Raw genomic sequence first — 19,222 nt, 5'->3', positions numbered from 1 at the left:
AACAATTACAACTAAAAAAAAAAAAAGTTGAGGGCCAGGGATTTAGCTCAGTGGTGCTGCTGCCTGTTTCAAAAGCGCAAGGACCCGAGTTGGATCCCCAGTACAAAAATAATTAATTAATTAATTAAAATAGCAGTTGATATTCATATAAAAAAGAAAAAGAAAGATCTTAGACTTCCACCTCCAGAACTGTGATCTCTTAATTACTTTTCTCATTGCTCAGAAAATCTACCCAACACCCAAAGTTAAAGGAGAAAAAGTTTATTTTAGTTCATAGTTTGTAGAGGTTTTGGTCCAATCAACAAGGTGCAAGGCAGGGTGGCATGGCAGAGGGGCATCGCAGAGCAGACATGGTCCATGACAAAGCAGGGCAGGCAGAAAGCAACAAAGCAGCAAAGCAGCAAAACAGCTTCTTTCAGTCCTTTTATAGTCCATCCAAGCTACTTGACTTTTGGGTAGTGTCACCCACACCCAGAATCACATACCATAATCCAACCACCTTCAAAATTCCCCATCTATGACCACATGAGGCTTTGGGGGCACATCTAGATACAAGTCATAAAATGTGACAAATTTGTTATTTAAGCCACCCAGTTCTTTATACTGTTATGGTAAACTGAGCAGACTAATACAGTTCTTGTACCTTCTGTTAATTGTTTAGTTTTTTTATTTCTTTGAACATAATTATTATTAAGATTACTGTCTTTGTCTAGTAAGTCCAATATCTGGGCTTCTTCAGGGGCAGTTTCTATTTTACTGCTTTCTTTCCTGTATATAGGAAATTCTTTGCAGGTCTTCTAAAATTCTTTTGAAAACTAGACATAAATAATTCAACATGACATCTTGGGAAAACAGATTCTCCCTCTGCACAATATTTGTTGCTACTGCAGCTTATTGTTTCTTTTAGTAACTTGTCTGAATTAATTATGTAAAGTCTGGATATTTTGTTATATGTAGCCATGGAATCTCTGCTATTAGTCCTCAGCTAATGATAGGGATTTCATTAGATGTTCGGAACCAGTAAGTGTCCGGCTCTGTACACACAAATGTGTTAGAGCACACCTTTAACACTCAATCAGGCAGTTTAAAACTGTGTTAGCTTTCACTCCTACTTGCACAGGGCCTCAAGACCAACCAGAACTGAGAGTGTGGGGCTTTCTTTGGTCTTTCCTCAGCATACACATTGCCCTACACTTGTGTGTAGCCTTCTAGATTCCCAGAAATCAATCAGAGCTTTACAAATTCCCTTATAAACATCACATTCCCCAGCTTTTTCTTTTAAGCTTTTAAACCAGCCAGTTGTAATGTTATTCACCATTACAAGCACTAGAGGCACTAGAGATGTTCAACAATAACTTCTAATTGTTTTCAGAGAACATGAAATGGTGTAAACTCCCAAGTCAGGTCAAATACAGATGGTCTTCTGAAGGCAGTCTTTCAAGGAACCAACAGTTAGGTAAAATAATGACAATTTTCTGAGAATGGAGCTTTAAAGAAACTCCATAGTCATTCTGCCCTTTCCAGCGGCTACTGGTTTACCACAATTGAACGCTGTTGGTTTTCATAGCTATCCTGGAGCTGGTGAGAGGGCAGTGGGAAAAGGGCAAATTAAAACAACATGTTTGCTGGTTTTGCCCAGATTCAGCCATTTTTCTTGAGTAATGTTCCCAGACTACTTCAAGTCTGTGGTTAATTCCCAATGTTCTGAAAAAGTTGATTCTGACAAGTTTTGCCAGTGTTGTCACTGCTTTTATGGAGGAGTTTGCAGGTGTTCTTATAGACATTTTTTGCTGACATCCTCTGCAATGAATTTTGAAAGTCCTTTAGCTCAATTTATATATTTAATATTTTCATTTTAAAAATTTCAATATTTGCAGTTCTCCTTTACCTTTTCTTCTAAAGTTACTAACAATGCTTAACTTTGAATATTTATTGTTTATACTAATCATTAGTTCTGATCTCATTTAAGTGTTAATACCTCTCTAGCATTAATTTTCCTCAAATTACTAATAAAGCTAGGTAATTAATTAGTACAGCTAAACAATTTTTCCTCACATTGCATGAGAACCTTTGTTTATCCATTGGTGCACACAGGTTCCAGTTATCTATAACCACCTCTATTAACTGCAGAACAGAGATGTAATATTCAGTTAGGCATGTCTGCAGATAATTCACTCCCTAAATACAAATCCTTGTTTCTCCTAAACATCATATAAATTATATATATAATTTAGCTAGTTTACTATACCAAAATTTTCACTTTAGAGAGGAGCTATCATAGCTACAAGCTGAGGAAAACTCTACAGTTACCTACTCTGCTTTTTCCTTCCTCTTTGTTGTAAAGGTCTAGAGTAACTTCAGGCTGTATTTGCTTCTTTGTCTAGCCTCAAAATTTGTTCATTCATTTCTCTTTTTTTTGGTACCGGGGATCAGTAGGCAGGTGGCAGCACCACTGAGCTAAATCCGCACCAGTTCATTCATTTGTAAAGCATTTAATGTTTATTACATGTCAGGTACTAGGCTAGGTGATAGAAATTCAGTGATTAAAACAAAGTCCACTGCCTCAGGCAACTTATTCTGATGAGGAAGTAAAGAAATATTGTACATAAGGTAATATAATTTCACAAAGTGATAAATACTACTGAAAATAAAGGATAGAGAGTGACAACAAGGAAGCTATTTCAGATGAGGTGGTAATTTCTCTGAGGTGGTAATCAGCAGACACATGAATAATGGAGATACCTCTGAAAAACAAGAGACCTCTAATATATACAGGAAGGCTTTCCAGAAAGGAACAAGCATAAAGAAACAGAAAGTAACATCTTGGCACATAGTGAAAGGGGCAGTGTGAGCAAGTGAATGAATGAATTTTAAGAAATGAGGCCAAGAAGCAGACAAGAGCCAGATTCACAGCTTTTGTTGTTGTTGTTTTGCTGTAGTTGTTTTGTTTTGTTTGAGACAAGGTCTCACTTTGTAGTTCAGGCTCACACTGAAATCACTATGTAGCCCTAGGCTGGCCTTGACCAAACTCACGGCAATTCTCCTGCCTCAGCCTCCTGGGAAGACAGGCATGCATCATCAATGCCCAGCCAAGTTCATAGCTTTTAACTCATATTGGAAAGTCAATGGGAGTCAAGCAAAAGAATGACATGCTTTGATTTACATACACTTAACGCTATCTGGCAAATATGCTGCCTCCCTGGGCAGAGTGTTCAAAGTGTTTGAAAAGCATTTTTTTTTTTTTTTTTTTTTTTTTTTGGTATCAGGGATTAACTCTGGCCCTTAGCACTTGCAAGGCAGGTGGTGAAACCACTGAGCTAAATCCCCAGCCCTGAAAAGCATTTCTTTGGGCTTTATCCAAGAGACAAACAGATGCTCCAAATGAAGGGCAAGAGCCAGACAGTGATAAATGCCACAAGCACCTTTCCATTGTTTGAATTTGTTGATTTGGAATCTGGTACATTTCTGAAACATCTACATATACTTTCAACTGTGATTTATTTGCCTAATTTATCCATCAACCCAATCACACTGTTTCCTTTCTTCAAAATTCCAATGAAGTTTTTATCAGCGAAAGACAACTTTTCTTGACTTACTCCCTTTTCAAAAAAACTAACATACTTAATAACATATCCACTCAGAATTCTTTGTGCTCCAAGTCCTGCAGAAGTAGACATAAATATCCATCCAGCAGACCTACACTCAGCTGACCTCATTTGAGCTGCCTTTAGTGTGATCCTAAGAGAGGATTCCAGCTCTCACAATTGGGCGACAGCACAAATTATATTTCTATGGCCAAAAAAACTGCAACCACCCACACTACATCTGCCTCATGTACTTTCTGCAGATAGACAAAAGACCATGCTGGTCAACTCCTTCCATAAATAAACAGACCAGCCAACTGACTGTGGTAAAGTTGGCGAATTCTTGTGGCTACTTCATTTGGCAGACATGACTAACATATCATGGTATTGTCAGCTGTAGGAATATTTATAGTAAACTTTACACTTGGTAAAATAGATCAGAACTTACTGAGGAAGTCATGTTTGTGTACATGTTGTACCAAATTCTTAAGAAAAATTAGTATTGTTTTTATAATTTCTAATATCACTTCTTAGACTACCACCTATGATATCTATAAAACTAGCTCTAAAAAGGGCCAGGGTTCTAGCTCATTGGCACTGTGCCTGCTTGCAAGTGCAAGGGCCTGAATACCATCTCCAGTACCAAAAAAACAAAAACAAAACACAAACTAACTCTGCTAAAAATCAACACAAATTTCTTCCCCCTCCCCGATTCCAATAAAACAAGATGTATTCCAAAGAAAAGAAATCTAAAACCACTGCAAACCAAAAAGGGTAGATTTTAATATGAATTTGCTGTGTCAAACTAAGTTTAGTAATAGTCCAACAGTTCTTTCAATACATTCCCTCCAGCACTCTTCAGATTTCTCTTCAGTTTTTTGTAACTTGTCAGCAACAAAACATTAATGTTTGGAAATTCAGACTCTATAAAACTCAGAAACTCTCAAACTTTCTTTCTCCTCCTTTAATCTGAGACAAACATTTCTAAGAGAATCACATTTTTTGGGTAGGTAATGCAGCCTGGCAGATACTACACTCCAACATGAATATTCTCAAAATATTTTGCTTCCAGTTATACAGAAGTTGTACCCCATCATTTTGTCCATTTTCTAATATTCTATATCATTCTATATACCTCATCTATATATCAATCTTATATATTAAACAGCTCTCCAGTATTTGGATAATATTTACTATATACTATGCTAATAAAATCAAGACTGTTGAAATATATATATTTTTGGCGGTCAAAAGCACTACAAAATCTAGGTTTAATTCCTTATTTAATGTGTTAGTCTCTTATTTGCTCCTTCAAAGATCTGTTAAGACAAAAAAGCCACTGCTCAGAATTCGAGTGTTATCATTTCAGTCCAGAGAGTGAGGAGCGGTGAAGCAAGCTTTAACAGTCATTAATTTACTATTTTCAACAAAATCATTTCTATAAGATTAGGCAAGTATGAGATATTTCTGAGCATAAACTGTGGTTCAAATACCAGCTCTGAAACTAATGAGTGATGTGGGATCTTAGGCTAATTATTTAACTTCCTTAGGCCTAAATTAATTTATCTACAAGATGTAACTAATAATAGTGCCTTTCTCATAAGCTTGTCATAAGAAGTAAGTAAGCAGGGCCGGGGATTTAGCTCAGTGGTTCCGTCTCCTGCCTCACAAGTGCAAGGACCTTAGTTCAATCCCTGATACATAACCCTAAAAAAAAAAAAAAAAAAAAAAAGAATTAAATGAGTTAATATCTCCAAGCTCTTAAAATAGTGCCTACCACATATAAACATGATGTAAGTTTTTGATAAAAGAAAACAAATAACTTCAACATAAGATAAACAGAAAAAAATCCAGTCTTGAGTAAAGGTCAGTCCACTTGCTAGTTCCTCATAGTTTTTTGAAAGGCAAAATATTAAAATATTAAGGGTAAATCCCAATGACAACAGAGATCTCCCTATGAAAGATTTTAAAAGTTAGACTGGTAGTCCTGATAACCTTCATTACTTGGCTTTGACTTCAAACTCTAAACAAGTCCTCAAGAAAAGATATTTTCTAGCTCCCGGGCAATGTCATATTAAATGTCAATCATGTCTTGCTGTTCAACAAATATAGAGAACTCATCACAGTCCCAAATACTCTCAGGAGATCCAACTGTGAGTTGATACTATTAATAGCTAACATTTATGGAATGGCTTTTTATGGCTCAGGATGTTCTAAGTACTTTTAATATATTACTATTTTAATCCTTTCAATATGTCTATATGATAGGTATTGTTTATTATCATCACCATTTCACAGACAATAAAACTAAGGCACAGAGAGTAATCTGCCCAAGGTTATATACGTAGCAAATCACAAATCTGAGATTCAAGCTCGGGCAGTTTAGCCTCAAAGTCTGAGCTCTCAAACTACAGCTGTGTGCCTCACGATGGAACATCACAAACAATGCAAATGATTTTAAAAGCTGAACAAGCTAAAATGTGTGCTACAGTCACCAAAAGCTAACTAATGAAAAGCTATTGAGAAGGCAAATTTTCTTCTTTATCCTTTTCCATTCTCATTCTTAGGTCTCCCAAGTGAGTATGAGTTAATACAAGTGATGGACTTTAAATAGTGCCTGGCACATAGTAAGCACTCATTAAATGTTAAGAGGTGGTACTGGTAAAAACAGTGTATGCCTGCTGATCCTATCTCATTCTAAAGGCTAAGACAGGCTAAGAATTTTTAAATCTATACCATCTTTTCCTTTCTGTGATTTCAAGAAATGATCTGGGACAATAACTAAATGGAGTCTACCACCACAAACTTTAATGACTACTCAACTGTCTTACTTTCACCTGACCTTGTACACTTGAGCAAACTGCTTCATTCCTCAGTCCTCTTTTCTTGGTTTACAAAGCCTGAGTAGGGCCAGAACAAAAGTAGAATAAAGCAGCTTTGTAACCTTTTGTCTAGGTGCCAAGAATAGAAACAATGTTTGTGAAAAACAATCAAGTAGACAAATTTTGTTAGATGGAAACTAGCAAACATTCTAATGGTACAAACTCTGCATAAAATTGAGTATTTTCAGTCTCGTGATTCTATGATATTGCAGTTTTTAAAATCATGTGCCTACACACAATAAAGGACACAAATGATAATAATGATAATCAGGGCAACAGGGCCTCTTCTCTCAATTGCTCTACACAATTATTTATCTTAAAATTTTTTTAGAATTAGCCAGACATGGTGGTACACACCTGTAACCCCAGAATCCGGGAGGCCAAGGCAGGAAGATCAGGAGTTCACCAGCCTAAGCAACATAGTATGCTTAGTGCTGGTCTGAATTAAACAGTGAGACTCAGTTTCAAAAAACCAGAGCTTTACAAACTATACTGGGGGGTGGGAGGCAAAAACCACTACTGAGCAAGGTGGCTCACACCTGTAATCCCAGGTACTCAGGAGACTGAGGCAGAAGACTCCCAGATGGGTAATTTAGAGGGACCCTGTTTCAAAATAAAAAAGGCTCAGTGGTAGAGAACTTGATCAGCATACTCAAGGACCACAAAAATTAAGAACAAACAAAAAAATTCACATACAAGGGATACACAGAAATGAGATAAAGCAAAGAATTTTAATTTGTTCACCTGTGAAATGCTGCCAAATATGAGGGATACATATTCTCTTTGCAAAGCTCTGTTTACTTCCCTCAAGAATACTTTCAGTATTATTTCATCATTGCTGTTGCCTAACCTATAGCAAAGAAAGACCTTTTTTAAAAAAATGCAGATTTGAAGTTTGCTTCTTTATTTTAATTATCATCACTGAACTCTCCTTAATTTGACATTTTTAAGAGAGAAAAATTTGCTGGGTACACTGGCACACACTTATAATCCCAGTACTAAGGGAGGCTGAAGCAGAAGAATCACAATTCAAGTCCTGCCTGGGCAATTTAGCAAGACTGTGTTTCAAAATAAAAACTAAGGCAGGGGTGTTGGCTGGGGATGTGTAGACCATCCTTGGGATTAATACCCACTAAGGGGATGGGTGGGGAGTCAGTAAAGTAGCAACACATTGATTACGTAGGTATCTTTAATATGTAATACATTCATGTACTGCTTTTTAATCCTAAATTTTTCTCTAAAGTCTGAAATATTCCAAGAAAACAATTTCATACACTTATACAGTAAGCCCCTGACTTACACTCAAGTTGTAAACTTTCACAGGTGCACTGTGTAAAACTCATTTTGTTGGATTAGTCATTTTAATTTATTCTCGTAAGTGGTAATACCAACAAACTACCAATTTTTCTAAATTCAGTAACCCCTACATTGTTACTTGAAGTGAAAGAAAACTATTGAAATTTGAAAGACAAAATGATTATGAAAGTCAAATATAAGAGAATCTCCTTGAACCAAAACACAAGTGTTAAAGTAAAAGAAAAGAACATTCTAAATACCAAGTATATCACAACAAAGCTTACTCTTTTCAGCTCCACAACATTTTCCCATCAAAGCAGAAAAAAAATAAGATAAAAGGCACTACTAAAAAAAAAAAAAGTAAGCCAGACAAATGGTGTATGCTTGGGAGTCCCAGTGACTTCAGAGGCTAAAACAGGAAGATCACACACAAGTTCAAGGCAGCCAGAACAAACTTACCAAGACCCCATCTCAAAAATAAAAAAAATTAAAAAAAAAAGAAGAAGAAGAAGTAGCAGCAGAAGCAGCAGCTGAGGATACAGCTCAGTGTAAGGTCCTGTTTCAACCCCCAGTACTGGGAGGGAAAGACAGACGAAGGGGATGGGAGGGGAGGGGGGGAGAGAGAGAAAGAGAGAGAGAGAGAGAGAGAAGAGAGAAAAGGTACAGGAAGGAAGGAAAACGAAGGGAAAGAAAGAAAAAAGTATACTTAATATCTGAATATCTAAATTAATAAGAGGAGTTAACATATATAGGAATTAAAATAAGTAGTATTGGCCAGGCGTGGTGGCACATGCCTATAATCCCAGCACTTAGGAGGCTGAGGCAGGAGGATCACTGAGAGTTCCAGACCAACCTGGGCTACATAGTGAGTTCAGGTCAGTCTCAATTACATAGTGAGACCCTATTAAAAAAAAAAAAAAAAAAAAAAAAAAAAAAAAAAAGTAGTATTCCTAATCAAATATTACTTTTTAATCAGCAATAATTATATTTTTGTTAACCAAATCCCACGACTCTCAACTGTTTACAAAACATTCAAAAAAATAACATCATTATCTGAGTATAATCATCTACTGCTCTCCCTGAACTGCAATTAAAATTTTTTATTTAGGAATAATAAAAGCCCCAAAGAATATTATAAGTATTATTCTAAATAGCTATTATTCATATTTATATTAAAAGATATGTAAGTTCCCCTCCTCTTTTCAAAAGTAAAATTTAAAACAATAAGTTAAATATATTACTCTAAACATGGTAGCCCTAAAAAGACTGGTGTATCTAAGTTTGCATAAATTTTCAAACTTGGAAATGAAAGAAGAGGTTAAGTCACAAATTTCAGCTTTAATCTTGTTTTATATTCCAAAGTTGTTAAATTCATAGGGGGAGTATAGGATTTAGCATTTAAAGTCTGTAACATAAGTTTACTTAATACTTTCCAGGTCAAAGAAAACAATTAACTTTGAGGCATTTTATTTAAAAACACTGCATTTTCTCTAAATAACTCTAAAGTAATTACTTCCACAAGATAATTTTCTACAAGGGGGAGGGATTTGATCCTGTTTGCTTTCTAATAATAGATCGTTTTTTGGAGGCTGAGAAACACAAGTAGTAAAAAGTTTGTAAATTGCCTTAAGCCAGCATTAATAAAAAGACCAGGTACACCTCTAAGGTTCACAACCAAAAGCAGTATTCTTTTGTGTTTCACAGAAATTGGATTGGGGGGGTACCAGGGATCAAACTCAGGACCTTGCACTTGGGAGGCAGGTGGTGGAACCACTGAGCTAAATCCCCGGCCCTAGATATTGGATTTTTTAGCCTTAACTTATAAATTTAGAAAGAAATACCTAAAGCAGTATAAAATAAAGCCAGGAAGTCTAGACCCAGAAAGGCTAAATTCAAATTCAAATCTGTTAATTAATTGTGTCAATTTGGGCAAGTTATATGACTTCAAGGCTGCTGGTTTCCTCACATGTAAAATGAGGATAATAAGAATAACAACTCATTCAGTTGTAAGAACTGAAGTGTTAATACATATATACCACCAAGTAAGTGCTATGTAAAGTCTGCTTTTATTTTTACTTTCTTACCAAGACAGATTTTTATGGTTCTGTCCTGAAAAAGCTCCCCCAAGTAAAATGTACTTAATGTACCCATAAAGAACATGATTTTATATTCATTAAGCTGTGATGCAGGTTAGTGCTAAGCCCCCAAAATGAGAAATCATTACTGTCAAAGCAATAAAAAAAATCATAAAATCTAATTTTAAAAACTGTATACCATTGTGACACTCAATTTTTTTTTTTTTTTTTTGTACCAGGGATTGAACTTGGGTCTTTGCACTTGCAAGGCAGGCCACCAAACCGCTGAGCTAAATTCCCAGCAAAAAAACTGTATACCATTGTCACCAATAAGAAGTGATACTTTCTTTGGTCTCCAGCACCTCCCTGCAAAATTGTTTTAAGTGATGCTTTCCCTGGATTTAAAACCTGTCTTTCTTTCTTTTTCTTTTTTTAAGACAGGGTCTCACTTTGTACTTCAGGCTGGCCTCAAACTCAGTGATTCTCCTGCGTCAGCGTCCTGACTCCAAGTATTACAGGTGTGCTCCACAATACCTGGCTAAAACTTATTTTAATTTTAATTATTTTAAGTCATATTTAACTCAGAAATATACCAATAAAGTCAAATTCAAAATTTAAATATAAATTGGGCATGGCAGTACAAGCCTGTAGCTCCAGCTGTGCAGGAGGCTAAGGGGGAAAGGTCACTGGAGCTCCTAAATTCAAGACCAGCCTGAACAACAAAGCAAGACTATGAGATTCTATCCAGAAAAAATAAAAAAATTTAATAGCTTAAATATATATTTTTGTAACTGTTACAGTAGATGCCCAAACTGTATTTGCTGAAAGAAATTTATTACAATGATCATTGCTAACTATTTTCTGGGGAGGGAAAAACAATATACATAGTACAAACATTAACCAAACCAATAAGTTTAAGTGCATCTAAAACAATCCGTAGTTAAAATCTTTAAGAAATTAAATGTTGACTGATGGGTTAATCTGTTAACTTATGTAAAGTCAGTCAGTATTATATAAACTACACATTTCCTTTTCTGATTTTAAATGCTTTTTATATTCAAAAGGGGAAACAAATTTTATGAGGCCTATGTTTTAAACGTGTTTTTAAATTTACTATAAATAACAAAAAATATCTTAATTACCTCAGAATTTCATAATTAACTACCCCAGGACTTAGGTAGATGGGACTAAACAAAAATATCAAGATGATGACATCCTGTTTGCTTACCACTCTCTATAGAGCATAGTTCATACATTAAGCCATATATTCTATATAGAAACATCCACTTGTTCTTAAGTTAATCAGAAGACAGAAAGTCCACCTATTTTATTTTCCATTATACTATACAATATTTCACTCTAGTAGTATAAAACAGTTAGATAAATGTATGGGAGAATAAACTATTCCAGTATTTTAAAATATACAGTGTGTTTCTATTTGCACTATTCTTTCTCACTTATAAAAGAGGATAAAGTCATGAAGCACTTAGACAGATCACAAAAACCATGATATGGCCAACATTAAAAGGTAAGGACATGTAGGAGGTATATTTTGTTTCTTTAACATTTAAAACTATATCATCCTTAAAACACATCATAGGGGGCAAGGGCAAAAAATAATGTAAGAACATGTATACAGTAGTAAGAAGTTAAAAAGAAACAAATGCAAATGAAGCCAAAATAATACAAACAAGAAAATCTGGTTAAGTATAAAACTAATATGCAAGCAACGGGTGGTGGCATATGTCTGTAATCCCAGCACTCAGGAAGGCTAAGGTGAGAGGATCACAAATTCAAACCCAGCCCAGGCAACTAAGCAAGTCAATGAGAACTGCCTCAAAGATTAAAACGAAAAAAAAAATTTGTAAAGGGCTGGGAATGTACCTGCATATGAAAGCCCTGGGTTCAATCCCCAGTACCACAAAAAATAAAAACCTAATATGCAAAATTGTGTTTTAAATTGAGCTCTCAGGTTTACAAAATAACACTTTACCAAACTAAGTTAGAAATTGCTATAAAAAAAACAACAGTGAGGACTGAAGCTCAATGGCAGAGCACCTGCTAACATGCAGAAGTCCTGGGTTCAATTCCAGGCAGAGCAAAACAAAAACCCAACAGTGATTCTTCTCGAGTTTTAGGAAGGAACACACACTAAGACATCTCCAGTGACGGGAGAGGGGAGGTGACAGCTCATTTGGCAGCTAGGTAAGAGTGACAGGCTTTTCAGTAATCAGAAAGTCTATCAGTGAGTGTTCTATACAGAGGCCAGTAGCATGACCACAGCTGCTCCAATGAGAATATAGGATGTTCATTTCATTTAGTAGCTTCTATGCAGAATTTATATCATAATAGGCAAAAATCATTTTTTAAAATGTTCTTGTAGTATTGAGGACTGAAATCAGGGCCTTTGTACTGACCGCCCCAGCCTTTTTATATGTGTGTGTGTGTGTGTGTGTGTGTGTGTGTGTGTGTATATATATTTTTTTTAATTTCTTCATTTCAGACAGGATCACCCTAGGTTACTAGCTGCAGTCTTCTTGACTGTCTCTCAGAGGCTGGGATTATATGTGCATGTGTCACCACCCTAGGATAGTCAAAATCATTTCAGAAAAAAAAAAGGAATTCCTAAAACTGTTCAACCTGTGCACAAAATAGTTTCTATTTCCTCTTTGAAGGTAAAATGATTTTGGCATGGATCTTAAAATCTATATTACAAATTTCTGATCCTAATAGCTTTCTCTCTCTCTCTCTTTTTTTTTTTTGGTAACGGAGATCAAACTCTGGAACTTGCACTTGCAAGGCAGGTGGTGGCACCACTGAGCTAAATTCCCAGCCCTCCTAATAGTTTTCTTATGAAACGTGTTTGAAACAACTTACTAAATACTATATTATGCTCTCCAACCTATAACTAAAATTACTACTCTGAGTGTGTGCAAGGCTTTATTTACAAAAACTAGTCATTAATTCTTTAACATATAAAATGAAGCAGTATGTTTAAATATTATGGTTCCCTGCAGCTATGAACCCACAGAAATTTATATAGGTTTAGACGTGTTCAAGAAATACAAAGATCAGAAATGAAAAAGGTTGAAAGTTGGTCTTGCATGGATCCAAATTTGGGTGTATCTATCAAGTTCCTGTGGCTTTTTAACAATTCTGAAAACCTAGAGGCAAGGAGGCAACTGAAATCAGCCCATACTCATGGGGTTAGTTTTCAAGGATGGAAAATGATGAGGCCAGATCGTATAGAAGTTAGAGTTTTCCAGTGTAGGTGTTGGGGAGGAGGTACAGAAAAAGGGGCTTCCCTCAGCAGTTAAGTCTGGAAAACTGACCAGAAGGGTCTTGCTCTGTGGCATCTAGGACTAACATGGCCAAGCTCCAAAGTCCTTTGCTAAAAATAGGTATAGGGAGCAACCCAATTTTGGAGTAAGCCAATCTATGCTACATTCTCATATGTATATGAGAGAACTCAGACAAAAGAGAAGATACTAAAAGCTGTATTTTCTCTGTCCACATTAAATTACTGTTTTAGTGCATGATTTATATGACTACAGAAGCTGATCTCATACATACACATACATACACACATACACACAAATCTTGCAATGCAATACATACTAGGCATCCATCATCAGAATGAGAAAACAAAAATAAGGATTATCAAACCCTGTACTTCAAAATATACCTGAGATCACAAAATATGGGAAATGGGACACCAATCACTATTAAGTCCAATCCCTTCATATTATGGACAATTTTAAATCTCCAGAGAAATTTAAGAAAGATGCCTTCCATTTCAAAATGAGAAAAAGATAGATTCAGGACTAAGGTAGTAATAGTAAAGGAAAAATAACTTGAATATTCTAAAAAGTGAAGTACCTGCAATGAAAAACCGGGAAGAAAAAAACAGAAAATATGTTAATATGGTAACAAAAAAAGTATAGGTGTCAAGGATAGGGATATGTATCTGCATTCTGCATTCAACTAAAGAAAATTACTTTGAAATTACAATAGTGAACTCATCAGAATAAGTATCCGTAACAACAGATTAAAATTTTTGAGAGTAAGCTTCTAAATTTGAGGCTAATAGTCTTCCAAGACACTCAGTCCTGGCACTGCAACTGTCCTCTAAGTAAAGCCCAGGCAGAACACAGAGCTGACCATCCCAGAACATTTTTGCCTCAGCTGTGCACATCTATTCTCATGGGATAGAGAACACAAAACTGACAGAATGTCCTCATGACCTGTCAATTAACAAGACCACACAAGCCCAAAGGCGAAGTACCGTGTGGCTGCCACCTGTTAGCGGCTCTTGAGAGCCCCAAAATTGAACTCCAGCGAAGAACTGAGGATGCCTTTGTTGTTCTTTAGTACGGAAGCTACCAGAGCTCAATCTAACCCCGCGCCTCAAAGCAAAGTTTACCCCCGGGGGAAGGAAAGTCTTCCCAGGCTGGGGCTTTGGCAAAGTCTCCTCTAGCTAAGAAAAAGCACAACTCCCAGGACAGCATTAAAGTCATCAACTAGTCCGAAGAGAAGGAAAAGGCCAAAGATAAGGAAAGCCGAAGAACCGAGATCCAAGATCTTAAAAAAAGGACTGGTTTCGAAGTAGAGAGCGTACACAATGAGGAGCTGGGCTGTCCCGTGAGTTAAAGAACAGACATTGGCGGCTCACCCGGTCAAGGAAGAGAGGTGCTAAAATGAGGAATACTAGAGGCAGTGGCTGAGGTGAAGGCAAGAAACCCTGGTTATAAAGGGGCGGATGAGGCTGAGCAAAGAAAGACAAAACCGAGGTGAAAGAGGCAAGGCCAATGTGAGGTAAAGGGCTGAAGTGAGGGAAGAACAGCAGAAAAAAGGAATAGGCGAAGAGAACCCCCCACCCACAGGGACCGAGGCAGAATTCTTGACCCGTCTCCCTACAGGCTGTGATCGACCTGCCGCGCTCTGATCCTGTCTGCAGCGGAGACTCACCCAAAGGCTGCAGAAGTCCCAGAGTAAGACATGGGGACCGGCCCAGACCCAGAGTAGAACCAACAGAGTGGAGGAAACCGCGGTGTTAGCGCGACCCGGATGCGCATCCCTAGGAACCGGAAGTAAGACGCAGGGTCACCTCACAATCCACACTTCGTTCGCCAGAAGCCTCTGGGCGCATGCGTCATGCCTCTGGGGGCGGGGCAGTGCCTGGTGAGCCCCGCCCCTGGTCACGCCCGTCTCGGCGCTCAGAGTTGTGCTGCGAACCAATGAGCTTGATGATTCTGTGCTGCTTAGCTACGACAGTTGGGATAAGGAGTACTTCAACTCTAGGGTTCCAAAGAAGAGTTTGTTTTGTTTTGATAGGTACTGGGGATTGAACCAGGACTTTCACACTCAAGTACATCCCAGACCTTTTTATTTTTTAATTTGAGATAGGGTCTCGCTAAATTGCCCAGATGGGACTCGAATGTGGGATCTTTTTGCTTCACCTCCCGCCAAGGAGGTCTTTTAAATATGTTATTCTTAGCTCCTTAAAGAGAATGTGAGGAGGGCTGGGGATTTACCTCAGCGGTTCTGCCGCCTGCCACGCAAGCACAAGGACCCGCGTTCGATCCCCGCTACCACAAAAGCGAAAATGTAAAGATAAATGCGAGATACAAGATTTCTTGGAAAAACCGAGGAGAAAGAATGGACTGGAAGTGTTGCAAGACACTTCTCGAAGGCCAGCTCAAGGTGATCTTTTTCTCTCCAAACTTATTTTATTCCTAATATTATTATATCATACATTAATACATTGTTTTCAGAAAAAAAAATTTAGTATTTAGTTTAAATTTACAACCCAAATATGGGCAAGGAGCAAGGTTTTATTCAGTTTTTGTGCAGACATGAAGTTTGAGGGGAGGTCCTCTTTAAGAAAAGAACCCGGTCCTGTGTGGTGGCACATGCCTGTGAAATCAGCACTCTGGAGGTCCACGAGGACTATCACTGAGAGTTCAAGGTCAGCCTGGACTACCTAGTGAGACCTTGTCCAAAAAAAATTCCAAAATTACAAATATGATATTACACATAAAATTAAGTATGAGAAAATAAATAAAAAAATTTTAAAACTAGCTAATAAACTAGCCACAAATTTAAAATTCAGAGAAAAACACTATTTTTATTAACTGATACATCTATACTTTTTCCGCTTTCATTTCTTGGCTATGTAGTTTTTGGTCGTCTCTTTCTATGATAACAATTTATTAAGCAGTGTCATTTACTAAGCACTTTCATTCCTTTCTCACACCTCTATCTAATTCATCAGCATAATCTGTTTGAGCTGCCTTCAGTATCTGACTCGATAGACCACTTACTCTCTCTGTTGATATAACCCAATCTGTGACCCTGAATGCCGCCTCCCCTCCCAGAATCAATACAGTACAGAAGGCTCCTGACAAGCCTTCATCAGATCATCTACCCCATAAAATGAACTATTTTGGAGTGAAAATAAAATCTTTACACTGATTTTACAGTGTTCATTTTTTGTTCATGAATGTATTTCAGCACACAAGCTTGGCAGCTGTAGGTGTCCAGTAAATATTTGTTGAATGAAAGGACACATTGCTTTTTTTTTTTTTTTTTAGATACTATCAGTTCAGGATGGCCTTGAACTTCCTATATAATGTAGGCTGGCCTCAAACTTGTGGCAGTCCTCCTGCCTCAGCCTCCCAGAGTGCTGGGATTATAGACATGAGCCACCACACCCAGCCCCTGGCTTACTTTATTTATTTTTGGTGCCAGGTATTGAACTCAGGATCTTGTGCTTGGGAGTGGTGCCGCTGAGCTAAATCCCCAGCCCAAATTTACTTTATTTTAAAATAAATTACTCTTTGGTCTTTGCTTCTTATCCGAAACCAAGTGAGCTGAGCCACCGAGCCCACAAGAGGGAGCCCGCAAGTAAACAATGATATGTCCCCAGAAAAGCTATTCCTAGAGCGTGTGCTTACTGTAAATACAAACGCGCAATTCGACACAGAGATACAGGGAAGCACACAGATTCCTCTCCTGAGCAGAGAGTGTTGTGCCTCACTAGCAACCATCGTCATCACCATCATTGTTACCTCCAATGTCTTTATAGTCCTTTAAGAATAAAATCCAGGGGGCAGGGATTTGGCTCAGTGATGCCCCCCCCCACCCCGCCTGCCTCTCAAGCACAAGGTCCCCAGTTCGATTAAAAAAAAAAAAAAAAAAAAAGAATAAAATCCACTTCTTCCTATGACCCTTCTTGGCCTGACCTTCCTAACCCTAACCCAGCCACCTTCCCTCTTTCTGTTTCTTGTGCAAACCAGGCTTTCTTGCCTCAGGGCCTAGGCCCTTCCTGTTCTTCAGTGCCTCCAACCTTCCACGAATAGAACCTTCCAACCTTCTGCTAAGCACAGTTAAATTTCACCTCCCGAAGCCTCCCGACACGCCCGTCTTTTGTCTAAAGTAGCTCCCTCACCCCTTTCACATACTTTATCTTTCCTACATGTTCCTATCGCCATTTGCAATTATCATGTTTACTTATTTATTGTCTGTCATTGAGAAGTTCTTCAGAGGTCTTTCTCTCTTGTTCACTACTGAAGTCTTGGCACTAGACAAGTGCCTGGCAACATGAAAAGTGCTCCATAAATAAAACAGAATTACTAATATTTACTGAAGCTTTACTCTGTACCACTGACTGTACAAGTAAATATGGATGTGCCTACGTTTCACTTTTAATTCTCCCATCAAACTTGGGAAGTATTATGATGACTTCCATTTCACAGATGATGAAACTGAGGCAGGGAAAAGTCAAGCAACTTGTTTAGGGCCGAGTGGCTGGCAAGAATCAGACCCAGGACTTGATCTGTATGTCTTTAGAACCTAGGACTTTAGCTACTGGACCATGCTCTTCTCCTACGACAGAAAGAGCTGCAGGTAGCCAAAGACGAATTTATTTATTTACAAATTTCTTTTCTCTGATTTCATGCATTTTTGCTTGCCATAGTCAGCAAAGAGTAGAACGGTTTGTGAGTTTTTACACTGCCCTACAGTACTATTTCTGTGGATAAATTCAAAGAAATATGGCAGAGATATGGCTACGAATTTTAAGTTCTCTAATATTTCTTATATTATTTTCTATGGATTTGAATTATTTCATTCAAAATTTAGCACAGAAATTATTAATATAGTAGAAAATATTATTACTAAATATTTCTAAACAAAAGCTAAAATGTAAATCTAAACAAAAAACTACATTAAAAAGGTCTAAAGATAAGGCCTGTAACTGTATATTTCAACTTTTTTTTTTTTTTTTTTGAGACAGGGTCTCACTATGTAGTTGAGACTGACCTGGAACTCACTATGTAGCCCAGGGCCAGTCTCAAACTCACAGCGACCCTCCTGCCTCAGCCTCCCAAGTGCTGGGATTACAGGCGTGTGCCACCACCCCTGGCCTATATTTCAATTTTTAAAACACAGTGAGTATATCACTGTGTTTTGTAAGAGTTATAAATTTATTATACACACACACACACACACACACACACACACACACGCATTTTTTTTTTTTTTTTTTTTTTTTTTTTTATGGTTTTTTTTTTTTTTTTTTTTTGGAGACGGTCTTTCTATGTATCCCAGGCTGGCCTCAACCTCCTGGCAATCCTCCTGCCTCAGCTTCCCAAGTGCTGGGATTACAGGCACACACAGCACAGTTATCAGTTTAGACCCTCCTGTTTGACATATCTGAAATACAATGATGTGGTTTTTTTAAAATTTCTTTTCCAAAAAGCCAGGCACGGTGGTGCACGCCTGTGATCCCAGCATTCAGGAGGCTGAGGCAGGAGGATCGCTATGAGTTCAGACCAGCCTGGGCTGCATAGTGAGTTCCAGGTCAGTCTCAACTACACAGTGAGACCCTGTCTCAAAAAAAAAAAAAATTTCTATTCCATTTCCTTGGTATATTATCTTCAGCCTGTCCACAGGAATATTTTTCACATGGTTACTATTTGTTTTTCCCAACAAACCGGTATCAGTTCACAACATCCAAGGTCTCTTGCTTGCTTTGTAGGGAATGCTACAGACTCAAGAGTTTTATGAACACAATACAGAAATCCATACTATAAAACAATGACCAGGAATTGAAACTAGAGCCATGGAATTCCACATGAGAAATAAATGGAACATTTCCTGCATCCTTATCAGAGTCTGCTTTGTATTTATTAAGACCCACATTCAGGGTGTACTCTTGTTATCTATTGCTATCCAACTATCCCAAAACTCATTAGCTTAAAACAACCACTGGATTATCTCAATATATTTTCATTCAGGAATTTAGCCAGGGCTCAGCAGGATAATTCTTCTGTTCCTGCAACATCTATCAGTTACTTGGTAACAGTCTAGCTGGCAGGCTAGG

General features: G+C 37.5%; 1 protein-coding gene and 1 long non-coding RNA gene across 4 annotated transcripts in view; one reads left to right on the top strand and one right to left on the bottom strand.

Moving 5' to 3' along the window:
- Eya3 (EYA transcriptional coactivator and phosphatase 3) overlaps window positions 1-14,881 on the bottom strand; it is a 97,930-nt gene extending 83,049 nt beyond the window's left edge. For all 3 annotated transcript variants that reach the window (XM_010632503.2, XM_010632519.2, XM_010632510.2), the window contains exon 1: window positions 14,806-14,881. The gene's annotated coding sequence lies outside the window, so the exon portion shown is untranslated. The remainder of the gene's footprint in view (window positions 1-14,805) is intronic.
- Window positions 1-18,982, top strand: part of LOC117287364 — a 20,733-nt gene extending 1,751 nt beyond the window's left edge. Inside the window, exons 2-3 of the long non-coding RNA XR_004518675.1 lie at window positions 14,757-15,540; window positions 18,878-18,982. This is a non-coding gene — a long non-coding RNA (uncharacterized LOC117287364). The remainder of the gene's footprint in view (window positions 1-14,756; window positions 15,541-18,877) is intronic.
- The last annotated feature ends 240 nt before the right edge of the window (window positions 18,983-19,222 follow it).

Source organism: Fukomys damarensis, unplaced genomic scaffold (assembly GCF_012274545.1).
Source record: "Fukomys damarensis isolate Sample0158 unplaced genomic scaffold, DMR_v1.0_HiC HiC_scaffold_23, whole genome shotgun sequence".
NCBI lineage: Eukaryota > Metazoa > Chordata > Mammalia > Rodentia > Bathyergidae > Fukomys > Fukomys damarensis.
Note: the sequence above shows the minus strand (reverse complement) of the source record. Positions and strands in the feature narration are given on the sequence as shown.